Consider the following 24,708-nt stretch of genomic DNA (forward strand, 5'->3'; position numbering starts at 1 on the left):
GAGGCCGAGACGGGCGGATCACGAGGTCAGGAGATCGAGACCATCCTGGCTAACACGGTGAAACCCCGTCTCTACTAAAAATACAAAAAACTAGCCGGGCGAGGTGGCGGGCGCCTGTAGTCCCAGCTACTCAGGAGGCTGAGGCAGGAGAATGGCGCAAACCCGGGAGGCGGAGCTTGCAGTGAGCTGAGATCCGGCCACTGCACTCCAGCCCGGGCTACAGAGCAAGACTCCGTCTCAAAAAAAAAAAAAAAAAAAATGTGTTTTTCAAAATGAAGACATGTTATTTATATATAAGCATCTTTTTAAAAAGGTATCTTCTGTCTGTAGATGTAAGTGATGTATGAAAATCCATAATTAATAGTTAATGATGCTGGTCAGTAATATCACTAGATTCATTAATGACTAATTTCTTTGTGCATTTGGTTTTGACTTGGATTCAAGATACTTGAATAGAATAGTACAAGACCCCAGAATAGGTTTGGACACCCAATTTTTGTTTCAACACTTCCATTTCTGTTTTCCAGAATTAATTGTTAACAGTTTTATGTTATCATTCAGTGTCCTTCAAAAAATTAGTTGCACCCCAAAGGAGATTATACTGTGTATGTGTTCTGCAACCTTCTTCCCTCCCTTCCTTCTTTCTTTTCTTATTCCATATTTTTTCTGCTTCTGTATTTGTCTTGGAATTCCTATATTTAATACCAGAACAAACAAATTTGATTGAAAGAATATGAATAGCATTTTCTTCATGAAGACCATGTTACTTAACATGAAAATAGCATCCCAAATATACTTTAGTTTTTTAAAAATATTTTAAGTTGCCAATTTCAATTTGTATGAGATCAGTTCACTAGAAAATTAAATATATTTTCTGTTAAACATAATAATGAATATCATTGTCTGTACCACTCAAGCATAGCTATAGTATAATTATATTTAATATAATTAAATATATTTCTTATTAAAAGTCAACAACAGAATTCATTGTTACATTACTTGGGCAGAAGTGCCATGCAATTAGGGCTCTATAGCTAAGTGAGTTGTAGAAAGAACCAGACTCATTACTACTTCATAAAAACATTCCATTACATTCCAGTTGTTGACTGGAGGCTTTTCCTTTTCATTGTGTTCTCACTTCTTCTGGAAACTGATGACTAGCAGACGTCTCAGACCCTATTTTGGGGATCATTTATCAGTGTAAAAACTCAATTCTTTCTTATGTAGTAGTAATCATTCCACAAATGTTAATTTGGACTTTTCCCCAGTGTATTCAATTAGCAATTCTACTTATTTGTTTCAGGTTGAGAACTCAAGAAAGGATAAAATAAACTTTTTAGGGCTAGGCACGCTGGCTCACGCCTGTAATCCCAGCACTTTGGGAGGCCAGAGGTCGGCGGATCACTTGAGGTCAGGAGTTCGGAACCAGCCTGGCCAATATGGTGAAACCCTGTCTCTACTAAAAATACAAAAATTAGCCGGGTGTGGTGGTGTGTCCCTGTAGTCCCAGCTACTAAGGAGGCTGAGGCAGGAGAATCGCTTAAACCCAGGAAGCGGAGGTTGCAGTGAGCTGACATAGCGCCATTGCACTCGTGTCGCGGTGAGACCTCATCTCAAAATAACAGAAAACAAAAACAAAAAACAACAAAACTTTTTGGCCATAGCACATTTTGACTTCATTATCAGGTTCTTCTTCATTATGATGTCTTGTATCTCTTTTCCTGGCTCTCTCTTCCCCATTGGTGGCTACCTCACTCTCTGCCTGGCTTGTTGCATTTCTCAGTACTCTAGATTATCCTCAGGATAATCTATTGCAAACTTCTTACAGTTTCTTGTATTGCATTTCTTTTCCTTTCTCTGTACACCTATTCTTGATCTTTCTACCAATATTCTTAACCCTTTGCTACCCATAGTACTGAGATTATACTCATGATAATGAAGAGGTTTAAAAAATAAGCAGAGTAAACTCTGAGGTTACCTGTATATAGATTATGTAGTGTGTGTATATATGCATGGATTATTTCTGTAAGTACATTAACTCACTGTCACCAAAGTAGATGTGCATGCTAGATTGATTACATCTACATCTCCAAATAATGGCTTCCCTATATCCATACTTTTGCTCTGCAATTTAAAAAGTTTTGTAGAACCTTTCCACTCTGACTCTGAGGTTGGTTGTGTGATTTGGCTTAGATAAGATACTAGCAACTGTCACACAAGCAGAAGCTTTACAAGTAAATGTGCCTTTATTTTACCTTTTGCATGATTGGGATTACCCAGTTGTAGACCTCTCCTTTGTCATGAGAACAAGCCCAGGTTAGCCTGCTAGGAGAAGAAAGACCTCATGGAGCAAAGCTAAGCCACCTGAGCTGAAGCAATCCTAGGTTAGCTAGGCCTAAACTGACTTACCAACGAACTGCATATACATGAGTGAGCCCATCAAGATCAGTCAAGAATGGCTTATGATAGAATAAATTATCTAGATGACCTGTATCCAATAGAAATAATAAATAGTTGCTTTACACCATTAAGTTTTGATGTGATTTATTACTTAGCAGCAGCTGGCACACTTATAGTGTATTAGTTAACTGGTACAATAAAATCACCCATCTACATTTCAATCAACTAAAAAAAAAAATGAGAAAACAAGTCCTGCATTTGCCTACATATCTAGTATTTCTAGTGTTCTTCATTACTTTGTGTAGATCCAGATTTTCATTTAGTATCATTTTTTTCCTGCATAAAGAACCTCCTTTAACATTTCTTATAGTGACGATCTGTTAATGATACTTTTTTAAGCTTTTGTCATGTTTGAAAAAATCTTCATTTTGTTTTTATTATTGAAAGATTCTTTGTTAATTGACAGTTTTCTTATTAAAAGTCAACAACAGAATTCATTGTCACATTACTTGGGCAGAATTGCCATGCAGTGAGGGCTCTGCAGCTAAGTGAGTTGTAGAAAGAACCAAACTCATTACTACTTCATTGAAACAGTCCATTACATTCCACTTGTTGACTGGAGGCTTTTCCTTTTCTTGGTGTTCTCACTTCTTCTGGAAACTGATGACTCACAGAAGGCTCAGACCCTACTTCAGTACTTTAAAGCAGCTGCTCCATTGTCTTTTAGATTGCATTGTTTCTGATAAGAAGTCTCCATTTTTATCTCTGTCTTTTTTGCCTCTGGGTGCTTTTAAGATTTTCTTTTTATCACTGATTTACAGCAATTTGGTTATGATAGGTCTTAGTGTAAGTTTCTTCATTTTTTTTTTTTCTACTAAGGTGTATTGAGCTTCTTGGATCTGTGGATTTGTAATTTTCATTAAATTATGAATTTTTTGGTATATTATTTCTTCAACATTTTTTTTTCTGTTTTTTCCTCCTTCTTCTTTCCCTTTGAGTTTTGATTACATGTATTTTAGTCTGCTTTTACCTCGTTGTACAGCTCACTGATTCTCTGTTCATTTATTTTCAGTATTTTTCCCCCTCTGTGTTTCATTTCAGACAGTTTCTATTGCCAGGTCTTCAAGTGCACTAATCATTCTTCTATATTGTCTAAATGCTATTAATCCTATCATGTGTATTGTTTATGTAAGATATTGAATTTTTATTTCTAGAAGATTGGTTTTGAAATATGTGTCATGTTCCTCCTCAGGATGTTCACACTTTGCTCAACCTTTAAGAACACTTAAGATATATTTTTAATAGCTGCTTTATTGTCATTGTTATTTATAAGTCTTTTATGGGTGTGTTTGCATTGATTTGTTGTTCTCCTCATTATGGCTAATGTTTTACTGCTTGTTGCATACCTGGCAATTGATTAGATACCATACATTGTAAATTTGACCTTGTTATATAATGGAGTTTTTTTATTTTCTTTTTTTTTAACTTTAAGTTCAGGGATACATGTGCAGGTTTTTTTACATAGGTCAACTTCTGTCATGGGGGTTTATTGTGCAGATTATTTCATCACCCAGGTATTAGCCTAGTACCCACTAGTTATTTTTCCTGATTCTCTCCCTCCTCCCACCTTCCACCCTCTAAAATCACCCAGTGTCTGTTGTTTTGCTGTAAGTGTCCATGAGTTCTCATTTAGCTCCCACTTATAAGTGAGAATATGTGGGTATTTGGTTTTCTGTTCCTGTGTTAGTTTGCTAAGGATAATGGCCTCCAGATCCATCTATATTTTCTTAAGTATATTAGGAGCTTTGTTATGGAATGCACCAATTAAGTTACTTGAAAGCAATTTGATCCTCGTAAGGCTTGCTTTTAAACTGTGAGGCTGTTCATTCAAGGCTAATTTGGCCACATATTGAGGTAATACTCTTCTGAGGACTCTGGAATATGTGCTTGATATTCCATATGTTAGAAGTCTTCACTCTGGCTTGTGTGGATGAATACTATTTTTGGCCTTGTATGAGCCCCAAAAACTATTCCATCTCGTCCTTCTGATGATTCTTCCCCATGCCTTGGGTAGTTTTCATACATGTAGTTGCTGATCATTAGTCAGATGAAGACTCAGAAGAAACCCTCTGCAAATCTCCAGAGTTCTCTCTCTCTCTCTCTCTCATTCTCTCTGCAACTCTCTTTTCTCTGATTATACACTACGTTATCCCCCTTGAATTCTAAACTGAACTCAGGAAGCTTTCCAGGCTTTATTACTGCCAGGCAGTAAACTTGAACAAAAGTTGAATAGTTGGTTTCACCTCATTTGTTTTCCTTTTATCAGGGATCAATGATCTACCCTGCCTATTGTTCAATGTGTAAAAATTGTCTCATATATTTTGTCTACTTTAAAAAAAAAGTTTTCGAGGGTAGAAAGATAATTCTGTTTCCTGTTGCTCCTTCATGGATGGAAGCAAAAGTCTCTTCCAATTGAATTTTATTGAGCAGATGCAAATTCCTTGTAATAAAAACCTTGTTTTGAGCCCTGATATATAGAAGCTTGATGTTGACGATGAAGAGATCTAAGAAGTCAGGAATTTTCAAATCTGATACTTTTCCCTCAATCCCTTCCTTAGCTTTTATTGATTTGAATGGTATAAAGTTTTTAATTTTTTAAAATACTGGCCATTAAATTAAAATACTACTGTTGAGCAAACTTCATTCTTCCTCCTATTTGCTATGTAGAGCGATGATTTTTGAAGATTCTTGGGGCACAAAGGGACCTTGTTATGACATTTTTGGGAAATTAGAGGATTAAAAAAAGGTTTCTAATGTGAATAATAAAGATTACTTTCTTTTGCAGCAAGAATTTTCTCAGACTATAATGCCCACCTTCTCCTATTATGAATATAGTTCTCTTCAATTGGAAGGACAGTAAAATCAGTGGTGAGAGACTTTGGAAGTTTTGTCACTCATCAAATCTTTTTGAAAACCTTTCTCTCTCTAAGTCACTCTTGGCCTGGCATATTGTTTAACTCCTCATGATGGAGGATACCATGAGACCAACAAAATTGCTTAATATTTTGACAAATGTTTCATTTTTTATTTTGTTCCTCATGAATTCTAGGGATTAGGGTTATCATATCAGAAGATAAGTCTTGGTTAGCTATAATCATAACGTAAAATTATATACTCTCAAGCCAACCAATAATGACTAGCATTTTCTGCAATTTAAAATGATCCTTACCTTTTTTCTTTTCCCTGACAGTGGAAAAGCAAGTACTGTGTTTATCAAGACTTCCTAAAGAAAAGGTTTAAAAGTCAAAGATAAGGCCTTCCGTGTGGTCCTTCCATCATAGAGTGGAGAAAACAGAAGAAAAGAAATGAGAATGTTTTTCCTGAAATTGCATTTTTCGTTTCTCAACTAGAGAGAAGACATCTTTTAGACATTGCTTTCGATCTCTGTGAATTGGTTGTGTTTTACCTCTTCAAATGTGTGTGTGTGTGTGTGTGTGTATTTAAAATTCCCCTAAAAGGTTCTGGGTGAGCATAAGCTATCTGATAGCATTCTCATACATTCACGTCCCAGACTTTGCCTAACTTTAGAAGTAGGCTGTCTTTCAGACACCTTTCACAGCCCTTAAACAACTGATGATCTGAGAGATTATGGAAAGAAGCAACTGTGCAAACAAAGACTTTGGACTCCAGGCATTGACTGTCTGCTTTCAGCACCTCTTTTCAATCTTGCCATCTTTCAGGGTTTTGTTTGGTGTTTGATACAGCTTTTCAGAGAAACTTAATAACTTTTCAGTATCCAGTGTAAGAAAAGAAACATAGCCAGGATTGATCGTGTGTGTGCTGGCTGGATTCAAAACCTCCTGCCTTACTTAGTAGTTTAACCCTTAGTAGTAGAAATACCATGGTCTCCTGTCGGAAATCAAAGTAACAACTAGAATCAATTCCACATCCTGTTAAAGAGGAACTTGGTAGGATTTTTGGTAATTCATTCTGACTATAGTCACTTTTCTCTGTGATATTTGGAAAAAGCTGAGAGAATTCAGAGAAACTAGAAATCACCGTGTGGTAAATTCAGAAGGAGCTATCATTTCAGTGCTTTAATTTCATCCCTCCCTGAGCTCCAGGTTCTTCATTTAGGCCTCGTTTAGCCACAGTGACACCTTTTCCTTCCCTACAGCCCTTTTGCATGTGACAACCTTCTTTCTAACAGCTCTGCCAACTTGTCCCCCATTTTAATCGCCCGGAATACCAACTGATAAATTGAGAGAGGCTAGCTAATTTTTTCTCTTCATTTTTCTCCTTGAAAAATGAAACAACAGTTACCTAGGACAGATTTTGGTAATAGTTTTTCATAGTCCTTTATCTATTTTAGAGATTTGATGGTTTGCTGTAGGGTACCTGACTAGACAAATCCATGTAGCTATTATGTATATTGAGTAACATTCCTTTGTTGGTAATAATTTCTTATGATATCATGGAAGAAGAAGAATAACACCAGCAGCACCAAGCTCATATACAGAGAACAGTGGTCTGCACTCTATGGTTTTTACAGAAAAGCACAAGAATATCTTAAAACAAAGAGGAACCTGCATTGAGATTTGTAAAGAGGTGTCACCCATCAGGACAGGGAAGAAGATACTGTGTGGAAAAAAGAGAAACATTTTCTTTCAATGATTGTGCTGCTGAAAATCATAGTTCATATAAAATAGGTTCTTGCTTTCAATGAGTACAGCAATGTTAAGAGTAATCACCTTCTTCAGAATGCGAATCAATAACAATACAGAGTACGAAGAAAACATTAAAACTCAAGAACATGAAGGAGATTAAAATACGGCATTAAACACAGGCTAATAATCCTGTTTGAGAAAGTAATCATTGCAGAGAATAGAAATAAACAATGTGAACTTATGCAGGGCCTCTAGTTGTCCCTGCTTAAAGAGAGCCTTACTTTCATTTTCTTTTAAAAATCTTTTTAGATGAATTATTAACTATTTGGCTTCATATGTATGAATATATGCTCATGAATTTGTAGTGGGGTCAAAAATCTGCACACATTACTGCTTAGATATACAAGAACATTTACTTTTCTTGATTTTCTAAAACAAATCAAATCTTCCTTGTAAATCCTATCTCACTAGGTAGAGGGATACATGTGTTTATGTGTGTGTAAAGGTTTGGAGGGCTTTATAGTTACTAGATAGCTGGGGCAGGGGAATCAGAAATATGCCAAGTACTGATGGTAATTCAGTCTCTTCCAGTTTAAACAGTGCCTTTTGGATTTCTGATTTTGTTGGCTATGTGGTCACTCTTTCAGATTTCCTCTACCTTTTTTTTTTTTTTTTTTTAACTTCTCTCCAAGTTGGTATCTGGAAATTAAGAGGAGGTTTATGTCACTCTGTGGAATTGGTAGGGAAAGACGGTCTGGTATTTATTAGATGTCCCATGGATTCCTGCTGATCTTGACTATGTAGTGGTTGTTCTGGTCTCCCACTGATATTGTCTGGTCTTTGAGACATTGTGCTGGTACATGCCAATGGGGTCCACGGTTGTGGCCATGTGCCTCCATTTACAGTGACTACTCACTATGAAATTTTTGTTACAGACTAGCCTTTGATATTTTGCCTGCCTGTTCAGCACCTCTGTATTTCCTCAGTGGGACACCTGGCTATTTCTGTATCACTTGCTTGTTACACGTAGGGTAGGAAATCCAATGGTGCTGCCTCAAATTCATGTACCCAGCATAATATACCTGCTTCTGATGTTCTACATCTTGGAACATAGTGGATATGGCTGGAGTTTACCTAGAGACTTAAAGCCTCCATCAAACTATTTATTCTCATACATTGTATGACTATAATAAGTTGTAAAGGACTTGAGAGTAGGGACTTTAATTCTTCTTTGCAATAGTGCTTTATACATACAAGGCTCCCAATAACTGTTTGCTGAACCATGGGATACATTCTGTTGAGGTTCATTCTGCCACTATAGTTCTTATTTTTTGGTCCTGATTTTGCTTCCCAATGCTGTAGTTTGGTAATCTTTCAGATACCTGTAAACAGATGTGTTTTCACTTAAGCATCTTTTGGACAGGCCAGTTATCTCTATTTCCTTCAGTTGCGCTCAAGATGATTTCCAAAAAATTCTGTTCACTTTCTTTTGAATCCTTTAAAGAGAAAAGCAGAGCAAGGCCTGTGGTCATATCAAGTTCTGTGATCTATTACCAGCAGAAGATTATAAGGAGTTTAAAATAGAAGAAGAAAAATTTCACATATACTCTACAGCATTAAAGAAAAAGGCTTGAAAAAAAAATGAGTTAACTAGTAAATAAATAAGGGCATTAAATTATTCATGACTCTAGAATGTATATTTGGTCATTCACTAAGCATTTGATGTAGCCTTTCATGAAATTTTACATGCAAATTTGAATAAAATTGGCTCGGCTAAGAACATAATCTCAAAAAGGCCCTTGGAAGACTGTTAACAAAGGATAATGGATTAGGGCAGTATCCAGAAACCACAGCGTAGAGTCTGAGGGAGAGAAGAGGAAGCCTGTGTGCAGTTTTGTGAAAGTTTGAAAGGAGGAAGTAAAGAGCAAATAGATGCTGCTTAAAGATTCAGAGCTGTAAGTATGAACAAAGACTGAAGCGAAACAGCAAGGATGCTAATAAAACAGAAGACAAGTACATAGCCATAAATTAAAATGCCCAAAATCACAATTCAAACCTGACTCAAGATTTTACCAAATGCTGGGATTCAGCACTTCCCACTCTGGTTTGTATAGTTTAGTGGAATATCTGTTCAGTGAGGAGTATAAGCTTGAGTGTTACAGTATGGTTCAGACTAATCAGAATCTGCAAAATGGTGAAATCTAGACACTTACATTTATTTTAACTCACATCTTATGGTATTTGATCCAGTGCCTTTAGTAATCTTAAGACTCCTAAAAGATTGAAATGAATAATAATACTTAAAAATAAAACTAGAGTTCTCTTCACTAGACCTTAATGTGTCCTTTAGAGTCTTCTTTACAGCCTTGATTTACTTTGATAATGTGGACTGAAAGCTCAGAATACATCTCAGCTAATTTTTTTTTTTTTTGAGATAGAGTCTCACTCTGTTGCCCAGGCTGGAGTGCAGTGGTGCAATCTCAGCTCACTGCATCCTCTGCCTCCTGGGTTCAGGTGATTCTCCTGCTTCCACCTCCTGAGTAGCTGAGACTACAGGTGCACACCACCATATCCAGCTAATTTTTGTATTTTTAATAGAGACGAGGCTTCATCATTTTGGCCAGGATGGTCCCGATTTCCTGACCTCGTGATCCACCCTCCTTGGCCTCCCAAAGTGCTGGGATTACAGGCGTGAGCCACCATGTCTGGCCTCTCAGCTCTTATTTCTAATGTTTCCCAGTCCCAGCATCAAAAGGCGGTTGGTTTCTTTATGCTTGTTTGTCTCAGAATGCACTATTGATACTTGAAATTTTCACATTTCTTTCTCAGAAGTGCTGGCTTCCATTAACTCACGTTCTGGAGAACTGTTCCTTCACAACAATAGTTGTATGATTTTAAAGCTGGTTAAAAAGTTTGAAAACAATTTCAAGCATTTAGTTGGTTGGAAGATTTTTGATACTTTTTGTCTGAGATGACCGAGTAATTTATTGTTCAAATTAGAAGACATTTGAGAGTGAAAGGGGATGCTAAATTGGAGCACTGAGATGCTTGAACAACAGATGTTAACTAGCATTATCTTGGGAAAATGAAGATGTATGGTCACCTACCTTCGGCTAACTGAATGGATCCTTTTAGATGCTTTGGGGGTTGTGTAGGTAAATAGTTTCTTTTGTATTGAGGAAAGATCACAAATTTTCCTCTGTCATTTGTGTTTGCCTTTTATACAGTAAACTATCTTCTGTTTTGAAAAATTCTTTCTCAGTTTTGAGCACTCAAGTATTCTTCAGTTGCCATAGAACTTAAATTGCATAACTGAACTGCGCATCATGGCATATTGGGGTCCAGCAGACTTCCATAGCTGGGTTGCTGAACTGAAGAAATATAGCATTACAAAGATATCTGGGAAATGGATTACTGAAGTAAAGGGATGTAGAGTGGGGTACATTTTGGCAAGTGAGATATAAGAAATAATACATAAAGTCAGGCTAAAAATGAACTCCTTGTGTGTTGCAACATAAGAGGATCTTGCCTTAGGATTGTATGTACGAGAGTAGTGTAGAAAACTGTTAAACTCAAATCATAATGCAGAACCTAAGGACAACCAACGAAAGCAATGACGATACATTTTCTTTCATTTTGGAATATATATATATATATACACACACACACACATATATACACACACACACACACACGCATATATACACACATATATATACACATACATATATATACATATACATATATATACATATATATATATATTTTAAAACTGGGATTTACATTTTCAGTCCCTCTGAGTGTGCCTTCAAAAATCCTATCCTAGTATTTGAAAGTCATAAAGACAATAGGGCAGAGAAGCAGGAATTAGATTATTTAACTCCCAGAGTCAATCCAGTCAACAAAGTGAGAGGTTGAAGACTATAAGAGTATTTGAGGTTAGGGCTTACTGTGTCTTTTGGCAAAGTTAAGAGTATGTGACTTGCACCTTTTGACAAGGAGATAAACAAGCAGGATCTTGAGGGAGACACAAGTCTACCAGATGTCTTAGAGTTCCATAGGGAACACAGTGATATTTGCTAATGTGGGAAGTGTATTGAGCATTAATTAAAGGGCCTGCTGTATGTACTTAGGCTAATGCAGATATTCTCACTCTGCGGAAGAGAACATATGCTGTGCAGGCACCGTAGGGGGAAAGCCTGGGCTGATGGTCTCTGAAGACACAAAAGGACAGTCAATCTGCTCAGGCAGCTGCTTCCACCATAGTTAGTGTAGACATGACTTGTGCTATTGGCTAGATTTGGAGAAGCCCCAGAATTGACGAGAGAATAATTGAATCTCAAGCTTGGAAGTTCCCCACTGCCTTGTGATGCTTACAATCTTTCCAGAACTTTAAACCTGTATCCCTTCTGTTTTCTGGTCTCTCTTCTTTCCTAATAGCTAAGCTTGTTGTATATCTTTAAATCTGGTTTCTGTCTTTTGTCTCTATAATTCTTCAAAAGGTCTCTTAACAAATGTATTTAATTACTTGTTTCTTTCTAAATTATTTTCTAGAAAGTAACCTCCGTGCAGATAGAGCCTGGGTTGTCTTGTTTTTCATTGTGTTCCCACATAGCACAATGCCTGGGCCATAGTAAGCACAATATAAAGATTGATTGAATGAGTGAATAAATGAATTATCTAAAGGTCAAAGACAATAAATACTCAGTAGTTTTTAATTTTTTTCATTGAAACGTCTTCTTTCTGTTCCCTTCACGTCTTTTTCCGCTTGGCCTTTAAATATTGGCATTTATAGTGTTTGATCCTCTGCCTTTGTGTCTGACTCTATGTACTTTTCTGGGGTGACCTATATTTGGATAGATCCTGTGGTAAGTGGCTTCACAATACTATGTCCAGTTAAGAGCTAAGACCTTTCTCTCCTGAACATTGGATCAGTTTATCCAACTATCTGCTGAACACTTCCATCTGAATAAGTGGTTCTCCAGCTTATATTTGGAAATGTCTATGTTGGAGAACTCTGGATTCTTCAGTCTTCTACACATTTCAGTAAACTAAATACACCTCCCTGTACCATGTATTTTTCATTCTAGTTTTCCTTAGGACTATTCTACATAATCTTAATCCTTTGTCCCTTTTCCCCAGCAGAGTTTCATACGTTCTGCTTATTAAATAACCATTTAGGATTTAGGTTCATGAAAAATGCAAAAGAGAGAGTTGGAGAGTCTTAGAACACATGCGTTTTCCCATGACACATGGGAATTATGGGAGCTACAATTCAAGATGAGGTTTGGGTGGGGACACAACTAAACCCTATCAATGATCTTGGCATGTTTGTTAGCAATGTTTTTCTTTGATGAAGCTTCCTTTCCTCTCTGACTCTACCAATCCTGCTTGTTCCTTCTCTCTCTGAATCTTCGGTTTGTTCTGGCTCTCCCCCTTGAGATCTGGCATGACTAATAGAACAGCCCTGTTTCAGAGCCAGCAAATTTTCCATTTCAAGGGCTCTTGGTTCATCCCTGAAGTGGTAAATGGGAAGCCTCCAGCAAGAATATGAGCTCCTTGGGATGGAAAGTAAATGAGTCTGTTCTGATATAGCCAGGTTGTGCTTTTCTATTATCCTGGACTGGAGGAAGCCTCGGGGGAGGATTGGGAGATAGAAGGCCGAGAGATGACATTCAAGGTCACAAATATGAAAGAGAAGAAAACATTGTTGAATTTTTGGAAAGACACATCACTGGCCTAGTTTTTTGCTTATGGGATGGGCCACTCTCACTCTCATCTCAGGAGACATAAATTTTTGTGAAAACAGGGAATCAGGAGAAGAGAACTTTGAGCAGCTGAAGAGAACTACTGAGCTTGAGGTTGAAAGGTCAAGGGAAGGGATTCAGATGCTTCCATATTGCTGCTCCTTTGAAACTTTATCTTAAAATGGAATAGGACTGTTTAGGAAGCAGGGAGTTAGAAACAATAGGTCGTTACTATTATTGTTAAGTGCTTTCTCTGTGACAGGCACAGCACTAAGATTATCATATCCATATCTCATTGATTCTTACAGCTCCTTTGCAGAGTGTGTAAGTTCTCCTATTTTGAAGTTGAGGAAACTGAAGCTAGGAGTTGTTAAATGCTTTGCTTAAAGAGCAGCAAGAAAGCGGCAGAGCCACAGAGAGCTTCTACTGCATTGTACTTTCCTGATATTTTCCCTAGAGTATGCACTGACTTGGGCCCTCAAATGCTTCCCGAGACCTGCAAGGATCATTTAGATATTCTTTTGCCTTTCCTTGGCGTTTTGCTGGAAAGCTGGGACTCCCAGAGGCACTGAAGGCTGATGTGTGCCCACCCACATTCACACACGAGGATGTTACCTTGCTCTCCCTGGCCGATTAGTAGTGAGGATACATTATCAGAGCTAATAGGACTCAAATGAAGAAAACTGGTCAAGTGAAACCCCGTAAATTGGCTTGTGTGCTTCCTCTGTCTCTTTTAATACCAAGTGCTGGGGATTTTCATCCTTGTCCAGCCAGGCTACAAGGGAAAGGATTAGCGTAAATAACTCCCATGGCAGTGATAAGGGTGCAGCCAGCTGCTTCGATGGCCCGTTTATTAGCATGACAAGAATTCAGATCTACAACAGAGGGACCTTTTCTTTTCTCTGAAAACATGGCTTTGCTTCAGAAAAATGACTGAAAATACATAACCCTCTCTCTCCCTGTCTTCCTCTCTCCATTTTTTCTTTTCTTACCATTTCTGACATTGGTCTGTTCTGGCCGCTATAACGAAATACCATAGACCGGGTGGCTTATAAACATCAGAAACTTATTTCTTACAGTTCTCAAGGCTGGGAAATCCAAGATCTAGGCCAATTCAGTGTCTGGTTAGGGCTCGCTTCTTAGAGCCATAGCTGGCTCCTTCACGTGGTGTCCTCACAGGGCGGGAGAATGAAGTGTCCCTCTTGGGCCTCTTTTAAAAGGGCACTAATCCCATTCATGAGGGCTCTTTCCCCACGGCCTAATCACCTCCCAAAGACCTTATTTCCTAATACCATCATATTGATGATTAGATTTCAAAATATTAATTTTGGGGGGGACACAGATATTCACACCATAGTAGTTCCCTTCTGTCAGGGTGAATTTTCCTCCCTCTTCCTATTCTCAGGCTGACAGGCTTTTTGCTATGTAATGAATGAAGTGTGAAGCACAAGGACGAAATATCCCTGGAATGCTTGGTTGCTCAAGCAGCAGCCATAGCAGCAGCAGCATGGAGTAGTGGGCACTAGGCAGCCCGGGTTGTCAACCCGCCTTCTCTATTTATTACCTGGGTGGTCTTCAGTCTATTACTGAACCCTTTTGTGCCTGACGTCTTCCCAGACCCCACCCCAAAGTGGGATAATAAAAACACCTTGTAATAATAATAAAAAAACTTGGCCAGGCGCAGTGACTCATGCCTGTAATCCCATCACTTAGGGAGGCTGAGGCGGGCGGATCATGAGGTCAGGAGATCGAGACCACCCTGGCTAACACGGTGAAACCCTGTCTCTACTAAAAATACAGAAAGTTAGCCTGGCGTGGTGGTGGGCGCCTGCGGTCCCGGCTACTTGGGAGGCTGAGGCAGGAGAATGGCGTGAACCCAGGAGGTGGAGCTTGCAGTGAGCCAAGATCGCGCCACTGCACAGCCTGGGCGACAGAGTGAGACTCCGTCTCAAAAAAAAAAAAAAAAAAAAAAAAATCTTGTAGGCTTTTGGTGGAAATTAAACATAAAAGGTTGAGAAGAAAGCCTGCTAGAGACTAGGCGGTTAATTCATGTTAATCATTATTAGTAGAGAGAGGGCATAAACTCAGAAGGGAGAAAACGGTATGAGTGACGCCTCTGTAATCGTTCATCTATTTTATTTCTGTTCCCTGTCAGATGCGTCACTGGTTTCACTCTGACTGCAAGAGCCAATTTTGCTTGAGCTGTCCCAGCTGCAGGGTTACTGAGTGAGCTCTATGTGGGACAGGTACCACAGAAGAGTCCCCAGGTTGTTTGTGTGTGATAGAGACGTGGCTCACTTGGATAAGAAGCTCTCCTCTGTGCGGCTAAAAGTAGAGCTCAAGGGCAGCTATATTCCCTGTGTTCCTGAGGCTTCTAAAAGAATATATTTTCATGGTAGTTACTGGGAGGTCAAGGTTCTTGGACATCTGAGTCCTGTCCTGCCTTAGTCATGCCCTGGGGAGGTGCTCAGCAAAGATCAAAGCCCGATAAATGCACATTTTTTCTGGCAACGTTTGATGCTTTTGTTCCATCTTCCATGTGGTCTCCTGATGTTGGATCATAAGGAATTTTCTTCATTTTGGCTAGAGATAGGCTTTTCCTGGGTCCTCACTCATTACCCCTTCCATGAAGGAGGCAGCCCTTCCTGGAGAAAGCTACTTAAAGGAAGGTCATGTCAATGAGGGAAGAATTTTGTCTCTCTGCCTAGAGCAGAATTAGTGTGGGCTATCCATTCAAGGTGTTTAGGGTTGGTGGCAAGCTAGGGAAGAGTAGGAGGATGGCTTTGACCTAAATAACTTTTTAAATGTTGTTAATGATAAATAATATCTCACACACACACACACACACACACACACACACACTCTTAAGGGAGAGAGCCTGGCGCCTGGTCAGGGGTCTATTGAATATCCTTAGCCTTTACAGATCCCATCATTAACCCTCCTTGGGGATAAGGGTTAAGTGGGAGGCCAAGGGCAGAAAGGAGGAGTGAGCGGGGTTTGCAGGAAGAGAAACAAATTACCTGTAGAGCAAGAAAGGGGAGTAGAAGGTAGATGCTAGGATAGAGCTATATTTCTCAAACTGATGGATGAAGATGTATTCTCGGGGGCCCATGGCTTCTTTTCAAGAATTGTTTAATTTTGTATCTTTTAATTTGGTAATCCAAAAAGAGCACATAGGCATATTCAAGACCACTTATATAACCCTTCCAGAATACCCATTTGCATTTTTGTGCTGACATTAAAGACCACTTTTTAAGATTATCAAATTATCTTGATAAAGAACAGAGATAAACATCATACATGTGACTACTTTATAACGACAGTCCATGCAGGGATTTGAATAAAAAAGTGGCATAAGGAATAAACAATTACATGATTTATAAAGTTTAAGAAAAGCTGCTAGAGTCAAAATAATTAACTCTGGAACAATCTAAGCTGCTTTTGTGAGCACTGGTTTCGTTTATTAAAAAGCACATTATCCATCACATTAAATTGATGTTGATAATTTGAATTTGTTGGTTTGTAGTTTAAATTTAATGCGTAGCTATATCTTGGTTGCTCAAGCAACAGCCATAGCAGCAGCAGCATGGAGTAGCGGGCACCAGGCACCCTGGGTTGTCAACCCACCTTCTCTATTTATTACCTGGGTGGTCTCTATTTATTACCTGGATGGGTCTTGATTTTAAAGATTTATAAGAGATACAAACATAACATATTTCACCTAGCATATGTTGTTTGCATTCAAATAACATTGTTTTATTTAGCTATTTAGATAGTTCTTATACTGAGCCCAACACTGCTCCAATGGTTTTAGATACGTTAACTCATTTAGTCCTCAGAAATTACCCCAGGAAGTTGGGATCATTATTGGCCTCCGATAAAGAAATGAAGATGTAGAGGGATTAATTTGCCCAAGGACCAGTAGAAAATAGAGATGAGATTTGGACCCAGGTTTTCAGGGTCTAGAGCCTATGCCTTTAATCACTTTATATATGGTCTTTTCATTATCTAAGTTTTATTCTTTATATTAAATGTGATCTCTTCACTACTCAAGTTTCAAAAGCACTAGGAAGGTGTTGCTAAGATTGTCCAAAGCATTTATTATTGTTCCTTCAATTTCTCATCTTGTGCATCTTCTCTTATTTTCTATTTACTTCCCTTGAACCTTACCTGTTACCTTAGCTATGACTCTATGTTCCTCCTTTTCTATCACATTAGGCCTCATGCCTTGCAAATCCTAGTAGTAACTTCAAGGCTGGATAGAATTCTGGGCTAGTATCTTTCCAACACCCCTTCTACCTGCCCTTATTGTGTAGCATCAATATAATTTGGAAAGGACAGACACCACCTTTCTGTTCCAGAAATAAGACCTGATAGTTTTAATCTGATCAAGATATTCCCATCTCCCTTCATGTAGTGCCTGGTTCAGCTAGTTCAGTCTATGCCAGTAGGCACATAGCGTTCCTTTGCCTAAAGCAGTTGATTTAGGAATAGATTTGTAACACAGAATGAGCCAATAAGAGGTGAGAGCAGATCTGAAGGATCTGCCAGAGGCCAAGGTTTTCTCTTTCTGGTTATTGTGGTGTGAGAATGTGAAACCTTTGACGGTCACAGCCACTTTTCCACCACAAGGAAAGCCAACCTTGAACTGAGACTGAGTGCAAAAGGCAGAGTAAAGAGACTGAAGAACAAGGCCACTGCCAACATTGATAAACCATGGAGTCAGCAATTTTTAAGGCTGCCCTTTCTTGAAACTCTACATTACATGAGCCAGAAATTTTGTGTTAGTTTAGCCAGTTGGCTCAAAATCAAGTTCTGAGATATGTTTCATAGTTGGACAAATTTTCAATGGATTTTGATTGTTTCATCCACTTCTAGTTCTGGAGGCTTTCCACTTATCTGTATTTGACAGTAGGTTGTAGTGTGATTGTAGTATTCTTTCTCCATTATCTGTGTATGACTAAAGCCCATATTAAAATGAATTAATTTATAACGTATATGAGTTTTCTGTCACTGCATAACAAATTACCACAAAATTAGTGGCTTAAAACAGTACAACTTCATGCTCTTACTATAGTCAGAAGTTTGCTATAGATATTACTGGGCTAAAATCAAGGTGTTGGCAGGGCTGCCTCAGTTTCTGTAGGCCCTAGGGAAAAAGTCTGTTTCCTCATCTTTCCCAGCTTCTATAGACTGCTCACATTCCTTTGCTGTTTGCTTTCTTCCTCTGTCTTCAAAGTCAGCAACGGTGAATTGAGTCCTCACATTGCATTTATCTGACCCATCTTCACTGTTCTATCTTTCTCTGATTATAGCCAGAGAAAGGGTTTTCTACCTTATATGGTTCAGCTCTGTGTCCCCTCCCAAATCTCATCTTGAATTGCAATCTCCATGTGTTGAGGGAGGGACTTGGTGCGAAGTGATTGGATCATGAAGCTGGCTTCCCTCATGCTGTTCTCATGATAGTGAGTGAGTTCTCATGAGATCTGATGGTTTAAAAGTGTGACAGTTCCCCCTTTTCTTTCTCTCTCCTGCTGCCTTGTGAAGAAGGTGCTTGCTTCTCCTTTGCCTTCTGCTATGATTGTAAGTTTCCTGATACCTCCTCTGCCGTGTGGAACTGTGAGTCAATTAAATCTTTTTTCTTTATAAATCACACAGTCTCAGTTCTTTACAGCAGTATGAAAATGGACTAATACACTACTTTTAAGAATTAATGTAAATAGATTGGATCCACTCACATAATATAGAATAATCATATCTCAAAATCACTTTTGCCGTGTAAGGTAACATTTTCACAGGTTCTGAGAATTATGACATGGACATCTTTGGGGACCATTATTCTGCCTACTACATTGTGTGACAGAAGTAACCCCTAACAAGTTTGGCTCTATAGCAGCAGACTAAAACATATGACGGATTCTATACTTAAATAATAATCGGCTTGTCCTAGTAAATTATTACTACCAGCTAGCATTAACTGAGTAGTTACTCTATGCCAGGCATAGTTCTAAATGCTTTGTATTCATTAATGTCATTTAATCTTCAGAACACCTCCATGATTTAGATGTACTATTATTGCTCTAGTAACTGGAGGCTAAGACCCAGACAGGTGAGGTGACTTGCTCACTAGTGAGTGGTGAATCTGGATTTTCAACTTAGGCAGCTTGGTTCCATGCCTTCAACCACTGTGCCATAGTCTCTTTCAAAATAGCTTCAGTGGAAGTTGTATAAACATAGTAACTTATCAGTATAATTATTTCCTATGTTAGAGCTCCTACTGTGTAGTTAGAGGCAGCTTCTTCCTTTAAACCAAGAACAATGAGCACTTCTCTTATAAGGCCTATATAAGGAGTCATATTGTTTTGGAGGACAGAACCCCTTTCCCTACAGCCACAAGAGTGGGCTCACAATGAATTCTGCAATGCTGGCTATCACTGTTCTCCTCTGTTAGCCCTGCCATATTTTGTCCCAGAAAAATTTCCCTAATTTCTGTGGAACTCAGGTGTATGATCCACGTGGCAATAAACTTTGGGCCAAAAGTTTCAGAGTTGGATATGTGTATCTCTAAACATCTGCTTATTTTGGTCAATTGGAGTGATGGGTAAGTCAATTCAAGAAAAAATTCAGGATAACCTATGATGAACTGAATTGTGTCCCCAACAAATTTGTATGTTGAAGCCCTGACCTCCGACGTGACTGTTTTTGGAGATAGGGCTTTTAGGAGATAATTAAGGTGAAATAAGGCATAAGGGTGGAGTCTTAATCTGATAAGACTGGTGGTTTTATAAGAAGAGTGTGTGTGTGTGCGTGTGTGTGTGTGAGAGAGAGAGAGAGAGAGAGAGAGAGAGAGCGCTCCATGTGTGCACGCCAAGGAAAGGCCATGTGAAGACATAGAGGAAATATGGCCGCCCGCAAACCAGGAAGAAAGCCCTCACCAGAAACCCAGTCAGCTGGCACCCTGATCTTCAATTTCCCAGCCTCAGAACTGTGAAATCTATATTTCTGCTGTTTAAGCCACTCAGCCTATGATGTTTTGTGATGGCATCCTGAGCTGACCAAGACAGAGCCAATCATTTGGCATTACACCAGTATCCTGTAGTGGCTACGGAGAGAAATGGAAAATGGTGAATGTTCACTTTGGCATTTTCGTTAGTTTCATATTCTTTTTGTATTCTGATGGCATGGAAATGGTTTGGAAGCTGAAGCCTCTAGACTAGCTTCTGAGGGTGAATAAATTATTTCAAACAAACTGTCAAAATACCTGCTGCTTGCTCTGCTCCTGACACATTGTTTCCCTTGCTCTTATTAGAACCCATCAGGAATGCCCTTGCTTGAGGTTTTTGCACTGGTTTTTCTCTTTGCCTAAAATACCTTTCTCCCATTTCACATGCATGGGGTTCACAATGGAGTTCACATGACTCCCTCCTTTATCTCCTTCAGGTTCTTACAAGGATCATTTTAAAATCACCTACTCAATTTAAATTTACAAATCTCCCCCCATCTACTCTTTCTTCTCTTTCCCATGACTTACTAATTTTAATAGCTGTTATCTTTACCTAACATGCTGCATATTTTTCTTTCTTGTGTTGTTTATTATCTATTTTCCCTCAGTAGAATGTATGTTCCATGGGGGTGGGAGTTTTGTTTATTTTGTCTGCTGTTCTAGTCCTTGAACCTAGAACAGGATGTAGTACATGGTGATGCATTCAATATTTCTTGAATGAAGTAATGTGTTGAGTTACAGGCTCATTTTTTTCCTCATGTGGATTGTCTCATTAAATCCTCTTAACATATTTTTGTAGTAGATTTATTTTTATTATTATGCTAATTTTATGCATTAGAAAACCAAGGCCTAGAGAAATTAAGTAGCTGATCCAAGCTCCTACTACTCAAAAAGGCAGGTCCGATTTTTCAGACCTAGGTGATCTGTTTCCAGAACCCCCATTTTTATTCAGTGTACTCCTTCCCAATCTTTCTTTTTTTGATTATTTGCTGATAAATAACTGGTTACATTGGCTGCATAAGTGAAATTCATCTATAAGGGTGTATTAGTCCGTTTTCACACTGCTGATAAAGACATATGCGAGACCCGGCAATTTACAAAAGAAAGAGGTTTTACCCACTTATAGTTCCACGTGGCTAGGGAGTCCTCACAATCATGGCGGAAGGTGAAAGGCATGTCTCACATGGTGACAGATAAGAGAATTTGTGTAAGGAAATTCCCCTTTAAAAAACCATCAGATCTTGTGAGACTTATTCACTATCATGAGAAGATCATGGAAAAGACCCACCCCCATGATTCAATTACCTCCCACAACATCCCTTCCATAACATGTGGGAATTGTGGGAACTACAATTCAAAATGAAATTTGAGTGGGGATACAACCAAACTATATCAGGGGGCTTACCTAAATAGGAGTTTCTTTTCCTCATTTGCCAAGAAAGTCTGGAAGGAGGGCTTTCAGGAACAGCATAGCTGGTCAGGGATGGCATCAAGAATTCAGATTCCTTTTGGTTTAGAGCTCTGCCACCCTGAGCACATTGAATGTACTACGTGTGGGCATTTAATCTACATTATCAGGCAGAAAGAGAGAAACAGCAAAGGACAAAGGGCACTGAGAGACACCTTTCCTTTTTAAATTTTTTTAATAAGGCAATAACATCTCATGAGGTTGAAGAATGGACATCTATATATATTTTATTGTCTAAAATGACTGTGAATCTACAATTGATCTACTTGAAACAAAATGAATAGTAATGTTAGTAAGGTAGAAAGGGAGAACAGACATCAGATCATTTATAGTAGTGTCCACCATGCTCTTGTTTTTCTCTTTGAGACCTTTGTGTTGGGATGCTCTGTCCTGCAGTAATCAGAATGCTCAACTCAAATTGGCCTAAACAATTAGGAAACTCAGTAATCTCATACCAGGATGTCCAGAAGTAGGACAGATGACAGAGTTGGTTGATACTGTGATTCAAGAATGTCCTCAAGGATTAGGCTCTTGTCATCTCTTTTACCATCCTTAGCACTGTCTTCATTCTCACGCTGGAAGCAAGGTTGTTGCAGCAGTTCCAGGTGTAGAGTTAGGACAACATCTGTAGTAAAAAAGGGATTGACTCTTCGAAATTGGCTGGGAACGGTGGCTTTGGCCTGTAATTCCAGCACTTTGGGAATTTGGGAGGCCAAGGTGAGAGGATTGCTTGAGGTCTGATCAACATAGTGAGACCATGCCTCTAAAAAAAAAAAGGCCAGGTGTGGTGGCACACGTTTGTAGTCCCAGCTACTTGAGAGGCTGAAGTGTGGGAATCACTTGAGCCCAGAAGTTAGAGGCTGCGGTGAATCATGATTCCACCACTGCACTGCAGCCTGTGTGACAGAGCAGTACCCTGTACCCACCCCCCACCCCCTCCCCCACAAAAAAAAAAAAAAAAAAAAGAAAAAAGAATAACATTTCCTCTTCTGGGGATGCTTTAGAAGGTCAGTAGTGGACTTCTCATATCTTGGCCAGAATTATGTCACATCCTCATTCTTACACTGATTGTAGTTAAGCAGGTTTGACTTTGACCAAAGGAGTTTCACCATTTACAACTAAAGATGGAGTCAGCTGCCCTTGAAGCTTATGATCACACGCTGCTTGGAAGAGAACAGAATACAATTTCTTATTCTGTTAGAAGGAAAGAGGAGAATAGAAGTTGAACAAACAATCATTAGTCTCTGCCAAAATAATAACAATTTTTAAAAAATGACTACAATTTGGTTCATTTCTTTTCAGCTTAGTTTTGAGTAATGACTTCCTTGAAGATGAATTTATGACAGATAAATTTCTAAAAATGTTAAAACTGTGAGATCAGTAGGAATCTGTGACTTGAATTAATTTTAATTGATGTATTTGAGCACATTTCTGCAGCAATTCTGTATTTTCCTAGCATATTCCGTTGGGGTTGGGGAATAACTGTGGAGGAGTGAAAGAAATTTGGGGACCCTTCCCAACAGAAGTCAGCCAATTTCTTCATGTCCTCCTGTCCTTGAATTCAGGATTGTTTCTGTATTAGTCCTTCTGTAATGCTCTCTTTATGTGAATGATATAAAACAATTCATCATTGCAGTCATCAGATTCTCCAAGACAACTCCATATAACCTGAAATATTTTTGCAGGAAAATTGATTTCCCAATTTAAACGTCATGGTTGACTGGTTGTGCTGTTTATAAACAAATAGCATGAATAATTTAGTTGAAGATTTATTGTGAATTGCAGATATCATTCCTTTTTCTTTTTTTTTAAGTTGTCTAAATATGCTGTTATCAAGGAAATAGGATCTTCAGAATCAGAGAAGGCACTGTTGGAGTTTTGTGCAGACTTTGTGAAGGAGTTTGCTACATTTGGTAGAAATTTATATTTTGCCTAGATCAGTTTAATGAAATGAATGAAACGAAACTATCATTAACAAGTATGTTCTGTAAGCTGGATATTGTCCTAGACTCTTTGACATACAATATATTATAATCCATGATGTCTCATTTTTTTTTTTTATAGAGGAAGAAACTGTGGTTCAGAGAAGTTTTGACCTGGAATAAAGGTAACAAAACTGAGATTCAATAGCTTTTGACATACCTATTTTAATTGCCATACTGTGTCCACGCTCACTGCTGCTGTTGCTGTTGCTTTTATAGTTTTCTCTTTATAGTGGGTCTTTTTTATTCTGCTGACTATGATTGCATAAGGTTGGTCTTCCTCCTCTGCTGGCCATTTTAAACGAATCATCAAATACTCATGAGGTGCCTATTGAGTGCAAGCTCGGGTCATAGAAGCTAGCATGTGGGTAATGGTGCCATTCAGCAAACATTTCCATATTTTCTCCTTCTGGATGCAGTGAGGGTTGCGCTTCCCGACCCCTCTGTGGTTGAGTGAGGTCATATGATTAGTCCTGGTCATTGAGTGGGAAGCTCTAGTGTCATACGTCATTTCCAGGCCTGTCACTTAGTTGTTGATTGGAGGCCTGCCAGAGAGCTCTTTCCCTTTGCTATGATGGGTGGCAACATTTGAGTTGGCATTTGTTCTGTCAGCCTGTGTGGCTGAGTGACAATGGTGAGCACAGCTCTCCTGCTGACCTGATACAGGCATGTAGTATGAGAAAGAAATAAGTCATATTTGTATCCAGCTGCTGCAGTTTTGGGATTGACTTCTATGGTATCCAGATACACCTAGTCTTGACTGATATGGATATTGAGTGATTATCATATATCAAGTTCAGTAAGTAAATGAATTATGTGCATTAACTTCACAACAACCACCTGAAGTGGCATAATGATCCCCATTTTATATTCCAGGAAATGGGGACTTATAGGACTTAAATAACTTGCATGAGGTAATCCAGATCATCCAAACCTGGCTCTGAGACCAGCTCCTGACCTTGGCCTCACTATGCTATACCAGGCTCAGATGCTTTTTAAAAAAAATTAGTTCAGACTACTTTAATTCACTAAAGGCATTTCACCTTTTCTCTCCTCTAACCCTTATCTGAATCTGTATTAGTAGGTTCTGACTAAGACTTGCATTAATACCGGGAAGTAGGGCTAGGCATGGTGGCTCACACCTGTAATCCCAGCACTTTGGAGTCTGAGGAGAGAGGATCCTGTGAACCCAAAAGGTCAAGGCTTCAGGGAACTATGATTATGCCATGCACTCCAGCCTGGGTGACAGAGACTCTGTCACTAAAAAAAGAAAACACTGGGAAACAGGAACATAGTGCTAATTGCAGGATTACCATTGTTTCCTAAATTAAAGTTTGCATCAGTTCTAGGTCAACAACATGGATGAACCTGGACATCATACTAAGTAAAATAAGGCAGGCACAGAGTGCATAATCTCACTCATATGTGGAATTCTAAAAAA

This window comes from Macaca nemestrina, chromosome 12 (assembly GCF_043159975.1).
Source record: "Macaca nemestrina isolate mMacNem1 chromosome 12, mMacNem.hap1, whole genome shotgun sequence".
Taxonomy (NCBI): Eukaryota; Metazoa; Chordata; class Mammalia; order Primates; family Cercopithecidae; genus Macaca; species Macaca nemestrina.